The sequence below is a fragment of the Rhinoderma darwinii genome, chromosome 4, assembly GCF_050947455.1.
Source record: "Rhinoderma darwinii isolate aRhiDar2 chromosome 4, aRhiDar2.hap1, whole genome shotgun sequence".
In the NCBI taxonomy this organism is placed as follows: Eukaryota; Metazoa; Chordata; class Amphibia; order Anura; family Rhinodermatidae; genus Rhinoderma; species Rhinoderma darwinii.
This window is the reverse complement of record NC_134690.1, coordinates 172,472,831-172,486,254: the sequence shown is the minus strand read 5'-3', so window position 1 is coordinate 172,486,254 and position 13,424 is coordinate 172,472,831. Positions and strand designations below refer to the sequence as shown.

The following is a 13,424-nucleotide window of genomic DNA, read 5'->3' as shown; positions in this document are numbered from 1 at the left end:
TTCTCAATTTTAGCATATAGGCGATTCCCCTCAAATGCGACAGAACTTGGCGAACATGCTTCCGATGTGTCATCAAATCAGGTGAGTAAATCAGGATGTCGTCCAGATAGACCACCATACAGACATACAGCAAATCCCGGAAAATGTCATTTACAAACTCCTGGAACACAGCTGGAGCATTACACCGTCCAATGGGCATCACAAGGTATTCGTAATGGCCGTCTCGGGTGTTAAATTCGGTTTTCCATTCGTCACCTCTACCGATACGGATCAAGTTATATGCTCCGCGTAGATCCATCTTTGTGAATACCTTGGCCCCATGAATTCTATCAAAAACTTCTGAGATGAGCGGCAGGGGATACTTATTTTTTACTATAATTTGGTTCAGACCCTGGTAGTCAATACATGGACGAAGAGATCCGTCATTCTTCTTCACAAGGAAGAATACGGCTCTGTCTGGGAAGGAAGATTTCCAGATGAACCCTCTCTCGAGGTTCTCCTTTACATAAGCGGACAGGGCTAGGTTCTCCAGCAGGGAGAGAGGATAAACTCACCCTCGAGGTGGTGAAGCGTCAGGGAGTAAATCAACAGGGCAGTCGTAGATGCGATGAGGGGGAAGAGTCTCTGCTTCCTTCTTACTGAAGACGTCCGAAAAACTAGCATAATGAGACGGTAGATCAGAGAGTGACAGTGGAGGCAAAACAATACGAACCTGTGGGAAGCAGCGGCTAAGGCATCTGGACCCACATAGGAAAACTTCTCCAGAATTCCAGTCGAGAACCAGAGCGTGTAGACGAAGCCAAGGTAGGCCCAGAAGTACAGAGTTGATAGCTTTAGGCAGCATGAGGAAGGTGATCTGTTCCGAGTGAAGAACTGCGATTTGTAATGTCAATGGTTTAGTAACGGACACAATAGGGTCAGGCAATGGTAGTCCATTCACAGAGCCATCAGCCAGGGGTCTCTCCAGAAGAACTGTGGGTAGATGTAGACGATCTACTAGATCCTGCTGGATAAAATTTGCAGCTGCTCCAGAATCCAGATAGGCAGAGGAGGAGTGTGATGTCTCTCCAGAGATGATGGTCACAGGAATAGATGAATTGTGAGAGGCTTTGACGTTTGCCGTCGTCCCACCTAGGGTTGTCTCCCCAACCAACTCTAGGTGCTGGAGTTTTCAGGTTTTTGTGGATATTGGCGCACAAAATGGCCTTTAAGGCCGCAATACAGACACAGACCTAAAGAGTGTCTACGCTGTTTCTCCTGCTCGGACAGTTTGATTCTGTCTACCTGCATAGGTTCTTCAGGTAGAGCAACAGGAGGAGGCAATAGTGGTCTCTGGTACGAGGGTGCCAGTCTGTGGAAACGTCTCTCCCGCTGAACTTCCAGAGCATGTTCCTGGATCCTCACGTCAACCCGGGTAGCCAACAGGATAAGAGCATCCATGGTAGAGGGAAGATCTAGCTTGTTTTTGATGTGCGAGGACAGTCCCTGCCAAAATGTCGCCACCGACGCCTCATTGTACCATGCCAACTCTGCTGCCAGGGTATGAAAGGCGATAACATACTCTCCTACTGTGGACCAAGGAGTGCTTGAGGGTTAGCAGAGTGGCCGCTGCAGAGGATGTTCGGCCCAGCTCCTCGAACACAGTACGAAAAGTCTGTAAGAATAAAGCTACGTCCGAGAATTCAGGCCCCTCTCGTTCCAAGATGGGGTTTGCCCATGCCAGGGCCTTGCCAACGAGAAGGAAAATAATGAACGCTACCAGACGTGGCGGATGATACCAGGAGTGGTAGATGACACCAGATGTGGTGTATAACAGCAGGTGTGGCAGGTAGCACCAGACATTGCGGATGATACCAGGAGTAGCAGATGACATCATAGGTGGTGTATAACAGCAGGCGTGGCAGGCAGCACCAGACATGGCGGATGATACCAGGAGTGGCAGATGACACCAGACGTGGTGTATAACAGCAGGTGGCACAACACGACTCCAACACTAGAAAGGCTCAAAAGCAAAACACAGCACGGGATACAGGATACAGGTAGCAGAGCACGGGAACACTGGGAGCAGGATAACACTAAGGGACCATTTGCAATACGAACATGGGTTGACAACAACAACGTTCAGGCAAGAAGTGAAAGGGCAGGGCCCTTTTTATAGTCCAGGGTGATCTGGGAAATAATTAATTCTGCTATAGACATATGTCACGATCTCGGGGTATGTGGACCCAAAGGCCGCTCCGCCGTAGCGGAGAGGCAGCTGGCCGAGTCACAGTCTATGCAAAGTCTAGAGTTTGTAGCGCAAGGGTACCTGAGATAGTCCAGACAGTGGCAAAGGCTTTGGCATGGGTGGAGCTAGACGTGGCAGGCAGTGGCGGATTAAGTAGACCATGGGCCCTGGGCTGTTACCCAAACTTGGGCCCCCCTTCCGCACCGCCGCCCTGCCGCACCGTAACTATTTTTAAGACTACCTTTTTGGGCAAGCATTAACAAATGGGTGTTACGATTCCCCTTGTCATAGGGCTGTGTCCCCACATACTGACAGTATCACACTGTGCTGGGACACATCCTCCTGAGAAGGGGAATTGTCTAGTAATCCTGGACTGCAGAAAGACTTTTTGTGAAACACAAGGATTTCCTATAATAAACATGTCAGGAGAGGTGACAGATTCTCTATAAATCTAGTGACTCACAGGTGACGACGTCTAAGATTCTAGTAGTTTTTTTCCTTTTTTCTTCTCCATCCAGTCCAGAGCTCATGACGACTTTTCCCGGCCATGACTCATTTCTGCAGAATTTTCCACTCAGATGTCTTCGGCTCCTCACTTTTTCAACATTTCCACACCTATAAACGAAAATAAAGTTATCATGGTGCCACATACTGTGCCCCTAAATATAATAGCACCAAACACTGCGCGCCTGAATATAATAATACCACACAGTGTAAAACACCACATACACACAGCCCCCTGTACATAGTGCCACACACAGCCCACTGTACATAGTGCCACACACAGCCCCCTGTACATAGTGCCACACACAGCCCCTGTAGATATCTCACATCCCCCCCCGTAGGAAGCGTTACACACAGCCCCCTATAGATAGTGCCATACAGCCCCCCCTGTAGAGAGAGACACACAGCCCTCCCCCTCTTGTAAATAGCGCCAAAAAGCCCCCTATAAAGAGCACCACACACATACCGCTGTGGACAGCGCTACACAGCGCCCCCTTGTATATAGTGCTACACAGCCCTCCCCCTTTGTACATAGTGTCACACAGCGCTCCCCCCTTTGTATAGTGTCACACAGCACTCCCCCTTTGTATAGAGTGTCACACAGCACTCCCCACTTGTATATAGTGTCACAGAGCACTCCCCCCTTTGTATACAGGCCCACACAGCACTACCCTCCCCCTTGTATATAGGGCCACCCAGCAATCCCCCTTCTATATAGTGTAATGGAGGAATCCCCCCTCCTTGAATATATACACAGCGATAGTCCCCAGCTAAAAAAATATATACAGTTTACTTACCTTACCCCGTGGCGGGCGCTCCAGCTGGACGCGTGTGAATCCTCCAGCCTAGACGTATGCGCAGACCGGCGTGATGCAGTACCTCATCATGCCAGCCTGCGCAGGGAGTCTTCCCAGTGCCTTATAGGCTGCAAGCCGAACGTGACCTGCAGCCTATAGTATTCATTTGTATCTAAGTCTTGAGGACTCAGATACAAATTAATGTGGCTGCCGCTAGCATCGGGGCCCCCTCCGGTGCTAGCGACGCCACCGGGCATGAGGGGGCCCGTGCGATCATGTGCGGTGCGGTACGGCCGGCCATGGGCAGATGATACCAGGAGTGGCAGATGACACCAGACGTGGTGTATAACAGCAGGTGTGGCAGGTAGCGCCAGTTGTGGCAGATGATACCAGGAGTGGAAAATGATACCAGACGTGGTGTATAACAGCAGGCGTGGCAGGTAGCGCCAGACGTGGCGGATGATACCAGGAGTGGCAGATGACACCAGACGTGGTGTATAACAGCAGGCGGCACAACATGACTCCAACACTAGAAAGGCTCAGAAACAAAACACAGCATGGGATACAGGATACAGGTAGCAGGGCATGGGAACACTGGAAGCAGGATAACACTAAGGGACTATTTGCAATACGAACATGGGTAGACAACAACAACTCAGGCAAGGAGTGAAAGGGTAGGGTCCTTTTTAAAGTCCAGGGTGATCTGGAAAATAATGAATTAATTAAATATGTGCGCGCTGGCTCTTTAAGGCCGGGAACTAGCGCCCCCTCGCGGACATTGCAGTCGGATGTGCTGACGTCTCCGGGGAAGTAGACGTCAGACATAGGAGGAAGGTCTGCGGCCGTCAGCAGGTAAGGGCAGGCGTTGGTCCGCGACTGCGGCCATTACAACATATGTGTCATGCCCATGGCTGCGGGCTATCAGGCTCACTCACTTCCTGATGGCCCCAGCCATGGATCTGTGAGTGCTGGCCCCAGTCTCCTCCTCAGGAGACGCCAGCGCTCACTTCCGCTTACCTCGGCCGGGTCCCGTAGGGTGCGCGCGCACACTCTTGCCCGCTCTTAAAGAGCCAGCGCACGCACCTGAGTTAAAGTTAAAATGAGCCCATGAGCACTCTGGACTATTAGAGGGGCCCAGCCCCTTCTTGCCTCGTCTGAGCCTTGTTGTCGTTATCCTATGTTTGTCTATGCAAATGGTCTCCTAAGTGTCTTCCAGTTCCCAGTGTTCCCCGTTCCTGCTACTGTACCTGTATCCCGTGTTATCCTGGTCTAAAGTGACATGTGGTATTGGAGTTGTACAGCACTGAGTCTACGCCTGCTCTGCTACACCAAGCCTGGTGCCTGCCTGCTGCCTAAAGTCCGTCTGAGCCTGTCTGCTACTGTCCGAGGGTTACCACAGGTACACCTATAGGACTATAGACTTCCTCCTGTGTCCTGTTGGCCAGCTGACATACCGTCAAGGCGGTACAGCCCAGTGGGTTCACGTACCCTACGTGACAATATGATCATTGCCAGTTGATTCTGTCATTTTCTATGAGTCCACTAATTTAATTATTATTAATCCTTTGTTTTTCTGAGATTAATGGTGCCAGGGATGGACGACCGCCTCTTCTGCTTTTTCCTCTAAAGAAAAAACATGTCCATTTGGACAAGCTGAAATGATGAAGAAAATTTTTTATGAACTTGCCTTATTCTGCGCCATTCTCAATCCTTCCTACTTAATGATATGACATTTATGTGATATCATGTCGCTGACTGGTGGCCAATTACCACATGACGTGACATAGCATGGAAGACACATCACTGTGGGGGGACTTGATGGGCCTCCGTGGTCACATAATTGACATCACATCATTATGTGGTTTGCAAACGACGAGCAGAAGTGGCGTAAATCGATAACAGGAATGTCGTAGAAACAATACATTTACATTTTCAGATTAAACTGTTTATCTATATTCTGTAAAACCCCTTGGGTATGTTCACACGGCTTATTTTCGGATGTTTTTCAGGCAGTAAACGTCCGAAAGATCGGAAGCAGAACGCCTCCAAACATCTGCCCATTGATTTCAATAGGAAAGACGGCGTTCTGTTCCGACGGGCCGTTTTTTTACACGTCCATTTCGAAAAAACGGCCACGAAAAAGAAGTGCATGTCACTTTTTGGGACGTTTTTATAGAAAAAGAGCTCCAAAAACGGCCGTTAGGCTGGGTTCACACAGAGTTTTTTGCAGGCGGAAATTCTGCCTCAAAATTCAGTTTGAAAGTTTGGGGGAGATTTTACGCTCCCTGCACGCCGCTAAAATTTTCGCTGCGTTTTTCGCCTGCGGCTATTGAGCGCCGCGGGAATAAAACGCTGTGAAATACGCTTTCTCTGCCTCCCATTGATGTCAATGGGAGGTCAGAGGCGTAAATGCCCGAAGATAGGGCATGTCTCTTCTTTCTCCCGCAAGGCGGTTTTACCGCTCGTGGGAAAAAGACGCCTCCGCCTCCCTTTGAAATCAATGAAAGGCATTTTCAGGCCTTTTTTGACGAGTTTTGCGGCGCGGTTTCCGCGTAAAAAAACTCTGTGTGAACATAGCCTTATGGCCCTGTTCACACAGAGTATTTTGACAAGCTTTTTGGAGTGGAAACCGCTCCGCAAAACTCGTCAAAAACCGGTTGAAAATGACTCCCATTGATTTCAATGGGAGGCGGGGACGGTTTTCTCTTGCGAGCGGTAAAACCGCCTTGCGGGAGAAAGAAGGGACATGCCCTATTGTCGCGCGTTTACGCCTCTAACCTCCCATTGACATCAATGGGAGGCAGAGAAAGCGTATTTCGCTGAGTTTTTTGCCCGTAGCACTCAATGGGCGCGAGCGAAAAACGCCGCGAAAATCGCAGCGAACAACATGCAGGAAGGACAAAATCTGTCTCAAAATCCCAAACGGAATTTTGAGGCAGAATTTTCCTCCTGCAAAAAACTCTGTGTGAACGAGGCCTAAAAACGCAGCGAAAAACGCGACTTTGCATAAAAAAAGTCCGAAAATCAAGAGCTGTTTTCCCTTGAAAACAGCTCTGTATTTTCAGACGTTTTTTTGCTAAAAGCGTGTGAACATACCCTAACATGCCCTCACAGGTGAGAGGAGGGAGTGAAGAAAGATCATTGGCTGACTGCTTCTCCTTGTCCTATGTATGCCTTTGCATGGCATGCTGGGATATGTAGTACATGTTAAAAGGATTGTACTACATCACTTGCTGGGACTCCGATTTTTATTTGAGTCCCTTGATAAATGTGTTCAGCAGAAGTTCACTTCTACAATACATCATTGTCTAGTGCTGACAGTGCTAGAGGGCGGAGGCATGACAGGAGCATGCCGGGAAATGTAGTGCTGAGCCCCGGCGACTGTCGGGTAATGTAGTGCTTGGCGAATGTCGGTTCGCTGTCAAACTGTGGTGAAAGTGACTGTGATTCGCGGATGTTGTCACAGTGGTGACCCGGCGACACAGCAGCCACATAGTCACCGCTGGCGGGTGTCATGGAGCTCTCCGCTGTGGAGACGGTATGTGTGGGCTCCAGTTTAGCCCTGGCCGGTGTGTTCTACTACTTGTACCGGCAGCAGCGGGCGGCTGTGAGGAGGATACAGGTGACCAGTGTGTCTATAGTTGTCAGCAATGTAGTGCTCCTCCTGTCTCCTTACACTGCTCTTCTCTTCCATAGACCGCTCCTAAGCTCCAGGTGTGTGCAGACCTGAGGACACTGCTGGAATCCTCCCAGGAGCTGAGCTATGTGGTGCTGCAGGGTGAGTTCACAAAGTGGGCCATAGAGTCACTCATTACCAGCAATAATCCCTACAACCCTTGTTTTTTTTTTATCTGAAGCTGGGACATAAATAGCCTGGGGTCTGGCTTCTAAAGCCCCTCAGCCTACGTGGCCTTGGGGTAGTAGCAGGTGACCACACGTTTCCCTTGCAGCGGCCCACGGCACGGAAAATGTAGAGTTACATGTCATCCATGCCAATGAATGTAACACATGGCTGGGCCGAGTCTGCCCACTCACGTTGTTTTGCCCACGTTTAATGCCAGGAAAAGGCTCCCGTGTTATACGTTACATGTAGCCTGTGACTGATGACTTTCAGTGGCATCCATCACCCACAGGTTATAATGATAGCGGCCAGAGTCTGCGGGTAGGGCAACCCTTCTGTGGTGGGACGCTCCAGTGACAAGTTTTCTATGTGGACAGTTACGTCACTGGGGTTTCCTGACGCATACGTTATCCGAGTACCTGTGACAGATGCCATATTGTGTAATTCCTCAGCGATCCCATGTTAAAAAAACATTTACCGCGTGGTATACTCTTTTTTTTTTGCAGGATGGAAAAGCGAAGTCTACTGTGCTATTTCTTCTTTTTTTTTTTTTTTTTTTTAAAAAAAAGGTATATTGGCGTTTGCAAGCCTGACAGGCCAAAACGACGTGTTGGGCACATTTTTGCATGTACGTCGGAAGCTTTCTCGATGTACACAGTAAACATAGGGAAAAACATGGTGTGCACAGGGACTAATATGGGCGCAAATCCCAGCACGACAGCGGGTCTGATGACCCACGATAACCGCAACATAGGCACATCTATCAGGCTCTGTTCACATCAGCATCATGGTTTCTATTGATAATGGAGCAAAGACAGCTACGAAGGATCCATTTTAAAACGGATCCCAACTAATTTTGACAGTCCCATTGATTTATAATAAGTTCCCCCACGATTCAGTAATATATTATTGTCAACAATAAGCCTTGCATAATCCCAGACGACGCTTTCCTCCTGCGAAGGAAGAGTGTTTCCACCTCAAACCCCATTGAAATCAATGGGAGACGGAAAAAAACGCCACAAACTTCTGTAGCGGTTCTTGACGCTGTTTTTGATGTGGGTTTTGGCAAAAAAACACTCACGTTTTTTCCCTTTGCCTGTTGAAGAAAGGGGTAAAAAAAAACGTTTAAAAAAACCACGTGTGGTACAAAACCACTTAAAAAAAAAAAAAAAACAGGTAAAAAAGAGCATGTATGGTTAATCCTATTATAAAGGATGAGTGATATAAAACAGCAGCGTGGCATTACTGTGAATGAGATGGAATTTTCCAAATTTGGAACTACAGTAAGGGTATGTTCACACGGCTTATTTTTCGGGCTGAAAAACGGCCAAAAAATTGGAAGCAGAACGCCTCCAAATATCTGCCCATTCATTTCAATGGGAAAAACTGTGTCCTGTTCCGTTGTGTCGTTTTTGGAGCCGTTTTTCATAGACTATTGAAAACAGCACCAAAAACGTCTGAAAATAAGGAGCGGTTTTCCCTTGAAAACCGCTCCGTATTTTCAGACGTTTGTGACTCAGCGTGTGAACATAGCCTAAAAGTGCAGGGCAGGTAACTTGTAAGCAGTTTGATGAAGTCGGGAATGCTATAGTGTTGAACTCTTGGAAGGTCTCGGAGTGGGAAGTCCTGAAGTTGGAATTTGCTGGGTGTGAGAGAAATGCTGGCACTTTGCTAGTTCCTGATATGCCAGTCTATAAGAAGGTGATGTTATTGGTAGATGCCCATGTATTGGTACACCTACGTGCCCATTTAACGAATGACTGTGTTTCTATCACAGGAAGGGTTGAAGCCGTAAGTACGACTCTGTGCAGCCAGAACCATCCACATGTCCAGGCTGTAATTCAAAAGAACCAGATGGTGGAACACCGTCTCTTCTGGAACAGCCTGACCAAAAGCTGGTGAGAAGGATCTGCTAAATTCCTAATCCTCAGGAGAAGGGTTTATGTGGTTCACTGATGTTCTAGGGGCTCATAAACTACAATTTTCTTAATGATCCAAGAGTAACGATGTTATCAATAATCACCAAAGTGACGTGGAACAGTCAGTCGATACCCACTTTACATTTTTAGCAGATGGTTGACATTTATTAGTTTTACTATAGCTCTGTAATTGTTATGTATTTGAGGAGGATCAAGAAGTTGTCCAGTTCGGGCAACCCTTTTTGTTGAATGATCAGCTGATTACAGGGGTTCCACTGTTAGGACCACTTCTGGTTAGATGTTGTTGTCAGGGTAAGCGGGTGAAGGGGAGATGGAATGTTACATAGCACCTATTCTAATCAATGGGCTGCCCGTAAGATTTCCTTTTAGGCTCAGTTCACATGTGGATATGTTGCAGATTTGATACGGATCTCACCCTTTGCATTGCAAATCTGTGTTAAAAATCTGCTACAAATCTGACGTGTGAACTCAGCCTTATACTTACCACTCCTCCCCCCCCATGGTCCTTTTCTGTCCCAGGAGCTAGCCACCACACACTGGGTCCTGACACCAGCCAGCCATTAAACACTACATCCTGACACTGGATGGCGTCAGGACACAGTGCGGCACTTGGAGCAGAAGAGGCTTGAGGAGATAACAGGGGTGATTTGTTGCGGCATTGCTCACTGCTCCCTGAGCCCAATCTTGTGTCCTGACACAGATGATGAAAGTGGCAGGGCGCAGGGGACTCTTTTGAGAGCGCCCTGACAGCCAAAAATGTGCCATATGCGTTGCTTTGGCACCATGACACCCCTAATAGTATGTGAACATTAATGTGGATGGTGACTTGGATCTAGATCATATCCATATAGCGAGGCAGAACTTCCAGAGGACCTGCACATAACCGTTAAAAGAAATGTTATGTGATTACTCAAGTTCCCATTGTCAAATACTACGGCCTGTCCAAAGATCAGAAACTAGGTGCAGCAGTTCTGAAATAATAGGGTATGCAGCACTATATGCGTATATTGAATGTTACTGATAATTTAATGTCTAATATGCAATGTTTCCTCAGGAGCGAGTATGTTCGAGTACTTTTCAAGCGTGTGAAGTCAGTCCCTTTCCATTTGCATCCGCAGGAGGATGGTGATGAATCTGTGCTTGTATGTGATCCATTGAATGCAGCTGGTCTGACTTTGGAAACGGTTTATGAGCGGTTTCACACGGCCTCCCTCAGTCTTGGTGAGCTTTTGGGGCATTACATGAGTGGAGAAAAGCCCACTGGCTTGCTAGAAACAGAAGAGATTCTTCCTGTGGGAGCAGTACTGACTGGACTAGGAAAACTCGTATTGAACAAAGATGGGGTAATTGCTTTACAACCTCCCCAGAATGGATGTAAATATTTCTTATCCCTTGCGGGATATGAGGATATATTAAACGAACAAGAATCTATAGCATCCCTTTGGAGGGAAGGGACACTGCTCTGCGGAGCTTTGGGGGCTCTTGTCCTCTGCATTGCATTGTATCGGGCCTATCAACAGCATAACGAGAAAAATAGAACACAAGAAAGTTTCGATGAAATGCAAACGGATTGTCACTTGTCTGATGATACAACGTCTTCTGAAAGACTGTGTTTAATCTGCGTTTCAAGATTACGGGATTGTGTAATACTTCCTTGTGGACATGTATGCTGCTGTTTTCTGTGTTATCAGGCTCTACTGAATCCGCTATGCCCCATTTGTAGATGCCATATACAAAGAGTAGTCCCGCTTTACTAGAATACAATATATGCTGTATTTGCTGCAAAGTCTGGGAAGGTGAGATTATGGTTTCTGAATATGAGACTCAAAAGGTACACAAGTCTTTGGAAATGATTTGGGGGTAGATCATAATGAATATAATAAAATGCTTCCTATTCTTCTACCTTATCCTCCCTGTCATTCGATCTTCTTTCATGTGACATGAAACATGGAGCAAGAATAGGAGAAATGTTTTGGTCGGAATTATACCTGACTTGTAGGTCTGCTTTAGAAACCCCATGTTCAAATACTCTATTAGGGAATTCTGAGATAATAGAGGGGGATCCCATGTTTAGGGCCCCTTCTATTAGCCAGGGTAAAGTGCAGCTACAGAGTGCATCACTTGTACTTGGGAACCCAGCACACCTTGCATTACATAGACAGCAATGTTTAACCCCTTGGCAACATACAACGTACATGTAACGCCCATGGCCACGGACCGTCAGGATTACTCCCCCACGACGGCCGCAGCCATGGATCTGTGAGCGCTGGTCCGCATCTCCTCCTCAGGAGACGCCAGCGCACAGTTACGCTTTGTTCTGCTGTCTCGTAGGGAGCGCGCGCACCCTCGTGCCTGGCCTTAAAGGGCAAGCGCGCGCACATGAAGTGAATCATTAATTAGCTCATACTCACCCTGGACTATAAGAAGGGCTCTGCCCCTTCCTTCATTGCCTGAGCATTGTTGTGTTTACCCATGTTAGTCTTGCAAATGGTCCCTTAGTGTTATCCTGTACCCAGTGTTCCCGTACCTGTATCATGTGCTACCGTTGTACCTGTGCTTTAGAAGTTGGAGTCGTGTTTTGCCTCTGGTCACACCTGCTGTGTTACACCACGCCTGGAGTCATCTGCCGTACGTTGTATCATCTGCCGTCTTAAGTACCATCTGTGCCTAGCCACTGCGACTGTCTGGACTATTCAGATACCCTTGTGCTGGACTTTGTATTATTAGGTACTCTGTTGTTTGGCCGGCTGCCTCCCCGCTAAGGTGGTGCGGCCTTGTGGGTCCACATACCCACAGATCGTGACAGTACATTAACGTGACAGTACATTAATCTCTGCCACCAAGGTGTTTGCGTATTTCAACATAACTGTATTTTGGGGTGATGGCTGAGCCCGAGCCCTCACTAGCGAGTGTCAGCTGTACACTACAGCTGACGCTTTGCTGTAAGCTCTGATCTCGGTAGTTTAATTCTTTAGGCTATATTCACATGGCATATGTTCCGGATGAAAAATACGAGGCTGATTTGCAATGAAAACAGACTTTGAATTCAGGTGTTTTTGGATCTTATTTTTAAAGCTTTTTTTTTTTTATTTATGCAAGCATTTTTTAAGCACATTTTTGAATCGTTTTATTTTTGTAGTGTCAATGGAAAATCAGCTTGCAAAACATTTCAAGAAGTGACACGTCCCTTCTTTTTTACAAAGCGTATTTTTGAGAAGCGTTTTTTAATTTAGCAGCGTTAAAATACACCTTGTATAACCTACACAGTGTATCTCCCATTTAAATAAATGGTAAGCTGTTTGCAGGTGTGTTTCAAGTGTATTTTAGAGCGTAATACAGGCGTTTTATGCTCCAATATACACTTAAAAATAAGTTGTGTGACCTTAGGTCAATAGTAACTGTGGATTTTGAGCGGTTAGAATGCCATTGCGCCCCCCCCTAGATGCTATCGTGTGGTGTCAATGGTTGTTATGGCAACCAGAGGCCTAACAACGGCCTCTAGGTCTGCCATCTAAGGAGGCCTAATAAGCTGCCTGTCAGTGTAAAACAGAAGTATTGCAGTGTTATACCAGCGATCAGACAGTTGGATCTTCAAGTTCCCTAGCAAGACCAAAAAAAAAAATGTTGTAGAAAATGAAAAAAAAAATAATTTCAAGTTCCAAAATAAAAAATTGCCTTTTTTCTTCTCATAAGCATTTTATTATAGGAAAAAAAAATAGAAAATCTTAAAAAACTATACATATTTGGTAACGTCGCATCCATAACGAGCCAAACTATAAATATTAGGTTATTTATCCCGCACAGTTCACACCGTAAAAAAAACATGCTAGATTTGCTGTTTTCAGTCACCGCGCCTCCGAAAAAATTGAATAAAAAGTGATTTAAAAGCCGCACGTAATCTAAAATTGTGCCATTAAAAACTACAGTCTGTCCAACAAAAAAATAAGCCCTTACACAGCTTTCTTGATAGAAAAAAATAAAAAATAAATATATATATATATATATATATATATATATAATGTGTGTGTGTGTGTGTGTGTATATATATATATTTTTTTTTAATTATTTTATTGTGCATTGTAAAACATTAAAAATCAATATAAATTTGGTATCAC

General features: G+C 46.4%; 1 pseudogene; it reads left to right on the top strand.

Annotated features, from left to right (window-relative positions):
- Positions 1–6,778: 6,778 nt before the first annotated feature.
- LOC142760946 (mitochondrial ubiquitin ligase activator of nfkb 1-A-like) lies at positions 6,779–10,778 on the top strand (annotated as a pseudogene).
- Positions 10,779–13,424: the final 2,646 nt, after the last annotated feature.